Source organism: Micromys minutus (assembly GCF_963924665.1).
Source record: "Micromys minutus genome assembly, chromosome: 9".
In the NCBI taxonomy this organism is placed as follows: Eukaryota; Metazoa; Chordata; class Mammalia; order Rodentia; family Muridae; genus Micromys; species Micromys minutus.
Genome location: NC_137978.1, coordinates 2585001 through 2590000, shown reverse-complemented (window position 1 = coordinate 2590000; position 5000 = coordinate 2585001).

The window sequence follows — 5000 nt, the reverse complement described above, 5'->3', positions numbered from 1 at the left end:
AACCCAAACCCTAACCCCTTAAGCTTAATCCCTAAATCCTAAACCCTGAACAACCATAAATCCTAAACACTGAACAACCCTAAATCATAAACCCTGAATAACCCTAAACACTAACCTCTAAACAACCCTAAACAACCCTAATCACTAAACCATAAACAACCCTAAACACTAAATCCTAAACAACCCTATACCCTAAACCTTAAACACTAAACGCTAAATAACCCTAAACCCTAAACCATTAACACTATACCCTAAACAACACTAAACACTAAACCCAAAACAACCCTAAACTTTTAACCCTAAACACTATACCCTAAACAACCCTAAACCTTAAACAATCCTAAACTCTAAACCCTAAACCCTTAACCCAAACCACCCTAAATCTTAAACAATCCTAAACCCTAAACCTTAAACCCTAAACACTAAACCCTAAACCCTAAACCTAACAATAACCATAACCCTAACCCTAACCCCTAACCCTTACCCTAACCCTAACCCTAATCCTAATCTTAACCCTAACCCTACCCCTAACCCTAACCCTAACCCTAACCCTAACCCTAAACCTAAACCTAATCCTAACCCTAACCTTAACCCTAATCCTAACCCTAACCCTAACCCTAACCCTAACCGTAACCATAACACTAAACTCTAAACCCTAAACCTAATCCACCCTAAACCTTAAACAATCTTAAACCATAAACCTTAGACCCTAAATCCTAAATCTAACAATAAACCTAAACCTAACCCTAAACCTTACCCTAACCCTAACCCTAACCCTAAACCCTCCCTGACCCTAACCCTCACCCTAACCCTAACCCTAACCCTAAACCTAACCCTGACCCTAATCCTAACACTAAACCTATTTCTAATTCTAACCCTAACACTCATCCTAAACTTAAACCTAACCCCCTAATAATAACCCTAACCCTAACACTAACACTAACCCCTAACCCTAACCCTAACCCTAACCCTAACCCTAACCTAACCCTAACCCTAACCCTAACCCTAACCTTAACACTAACCCCTAACCCTTACCCTAACCCTAACCCTAACCCTAACCCTAACCCTAACCATTACCCTAACCCTAACCCTAACCCTAAGCCTAACACTAACCGTAACCATAACACTAAACTCTAAACCCTAAACCTAATCCACCCTAAACCTTAAACAATCCTAAACCATAAACCTTAAACCCTAAAATCTAAATCTAACAATAAACCTAAACCTGACCCTAAATCTAACCCTAACCCTAACCCTAACCCTAACCCTAACCCTAAACCTAACCCTGACCCTAACCCTAACCCTAATCCTAACACTAACCATAACCATAACTCTAACCCTAACTCTAACCCTAACTCTAACCCTAATGCTAACCCTAACCCTAACCCTAACCCTAACCCTAACCCTAAACCCTTAACCTTAATCCCTAAATCCTAAACCCTGAACAACCATAAATCCTAAACCCTGAACAACCCTAAATCATAAACGCTGAATAACCCTAAACACTAACCTCTAAACAAACCTAAACAACCCTAATCACTAAATCATAAACAACCATAAACACTAAACCCTAAATAACCCTATACCCTAAACCTTAAACACTAAACCCTAAATAACCCTAAACCCTAAACCATTAACACTATACCCTAAACAACACTAAACACTAAACCCAAAACAACCCTAAAACCTAAACCTTAAACACTAAACCTTAAACAACCCTAAACCCTAAACACTAAACCCTAAACAACCCTAAACTTTTAACCCTAAACACTGTACCCTAAAAAACCCTAAACCTTAAACAATCCTAAACTCTAAACCCTAAACCCTTAACCTAAACCACCCTAAATCTTAAACAATCCTAAACCCTAAACCTTAAACCCTAAACACTAAACCCTAAACCCTAAACCTAACAATAAACATAACCCTAACCCTAACCCCTAACCCTTACCCTAACCCTAACCCTAACCCTAATCCTAACCCTAACCCTAACCCTAACCCTAACCCTAACCCTAACCCTAAACCTAATCCTAACCCTAACCTTAACCCTAACCCTAACCCTAACCCTAACCCTAACCCTAACCCTAACCCTAACACTAACCCTAAACATAATCCTAACCCTAACCTTAACCCTAATCCTAAACCTAACCCTAACCCTAACCCTAACCGTAACCATACACTAAACTCTAAACCCTAAACCTAATCCACCCTAAACCTTAAACAATCCTAAACCATAAACCGTAGACCGTAAACCCTAAATCTAACATTAAACCTAAACCTAACCCTAAATCTAACCCTAACCCTAAACCCTCCCTGACCCTAACCCTAACCCTAACCCTAACCCTAAACCTAACCCTGACCCTAATCCTAACACTAAACCTATTTCTAATTCTAACCCTAACACTAATCCTAAACTTAACCCTAACCCCCTAATAATAACCCTAACCCTAACACTAACCCAAACCCCTAACCCTAACCCTAACCCTAACCCTAACCTAACCCTAACCCTAAACCTAACCCTGACCCTAACCCTAACCCTAATCCTAACACTAACCATAACCCTAACCCTAACATTAACCCTAACCTTAACCCTAACCCTAACCCTAACCCTAACCCTAACCCTAACTCTAACCCTAACCCTAACCCTAACCGTAACCATAATACTAAACTCTAAACCCTAAACATATTCTACCCTAAAGCTTAAACAATCCTAAACCTTAAACCTTAAACCCTAAACCCTAAATCTAACAATAAACCTAAACCTAACCCTAAATCTAACCCTAACCCTAACCCTAACCCTAAACCTAAACCTGACCCTAAACCTCACCCTAATATTAACACTAATCATAACCCAAACACTATCCCTAACCCTAACCCTAAACCTAACCCTAAACCTCACACTATCTCTAATCTTAACACTAAACCCTAAACTTTAAATCTAACCCTAACCCTAACCCTATCCTTAACCCTAACCCTAACCATATCCCTAAACCTAACCCTGACCCTAATCCTAACACTAACCCTATTTCTAATTCTAACCCTAACACTAATCCTAAACTAAAACCTAACCCCCTAATAATAACCCTAACACTAAACCTAACCCTAACCCTAACCCTAACCCTAACCCTAACACTAACCCCTAACCCCTAACACTAACCCTAACCCTAACCCCTAAACCTAACCCAAACCCTAACCCTAACCTTAACCCTAACCCTAACCCTAACCCTAACCCTATCCCTAACCCTAACCCTTACCCTAACATTAACACTAACCTTAACCCTAACCCTAACCTTAACCCTCACCCTAACCCTCACCTTAACCCTAAACCTAACCCTAACACTAACCCTAACACCCTAAATCCTAAACCCTAAACCCCGAAAAACCCTAAACACTAATTCCAAAAGCACCCTAAACCCTAAACTATAAACACTAAACGCTAAAAAACCCTAAACCCTAAACACTAAACACTAAACAAGCCTAAACCCTAAAACCATTAACACTATACCCTAAACAACCCTAAACCCTTAACACTAAACATTATACCCTAAACCCAAAACACTATACAACCTTAAACCCTAAACCTTAAAATATCCTAAATCATAAATCCTGAAAAACCCTAAACACTAAATCATAAACAACCCTAAAAAACCCTAAACAACTCTAAACGCTAAAATCTAAACAACCCTAAACATTAAACAATCTTAAACGCTAAACCCTATACCCTAAACCTAAACCACCCTAAAACTTAAACAATCCTAAATCCTAAACCCTAAACCATAAACCCTAAAATTTAAACCTTAAATCTGAGAATAACCATAACCCTAAACCTAACCCTAAACCTAAACCTAACTCTAACCCCAACTCTAACCTTAACCCCATAACCCTAACCCTAACCTTAAGCCTAACATAACCCCATTACCCTAACTCTAACTCTAACTCTAACCCTAATGCTAACCCTAACCCTAACCCTAACCCAAACCCTAACCCCTTAAGCTTAATCCCTAAATCCTAAACCCTGAACAACCATAAATCCTAAACACTGAACAACCCTAAATCATAAACCCTGAATAACCCTAAACACTAACCTCTAAACAACCCTAAACAACCCTAATCACTAAACCATAAACAACCCTAAACACTAAATCCTAAACAACCCTATACCCTAAACCTTAAACACTAAACGCTAAATAACCCTAAACCCTAAACCATTAACACTATACCCTAAACAACACTAAACACTAAACCCAAAACAACCCTAAACTTTTAACCCTAAACACTATACCCTAAACAACCCTAAACCTTAAACAATCCTAAACTCTAAACCCTAAACCCTTAACCCAAACCACCCTAAATCTTAAACAATCCTAAACCCTAAACCTTAAACCCTAAACACTAAACCCTAAACCCTAAACCTAACAATAACCATAACCCTAAACCTAACCCCTAACCCTTACCCTAACCCTAACCCTAATCCTAATCTTAACCCTAACCCTACCCCTAACCCTAACCCTAACCCTAACCCTAACCCTAAACCTAAACCTAATCCTAACCCTAACCTTAACCCTAATCCTAACCCTAACCCTAACCCTAACCCTAACCGTAACCATAACACTAAACTCTAAACCCTAAACCTAATCCACCCTAAACCTTAAACAATCTTAAACCATAAACCTTAGACCCTAAATCCTAAATCTAACAATAAACCCAAACCTAACCCTAAATCTTACCCTAACCCTAACCCTAACCCTAAACCCTCCCTGACCCTAACCCTCACCCTAACCCTAACCCTAACCCTAAAGCTAACCCTCACCCTAATCCTAACACTAAACCTATTTCTAATTCTAACCCTAACACTCATCCTAAACTTAAACCTAACCCCCTAATAATAACACTAACCCTAACACTAACACTAACCCCTAACCCTAACCCTAACCCTAACCCTAACCCTAACCTAACCCTAACCCTAACCCTAACCCTAACCTTAACACTAACCCCTAACCCTT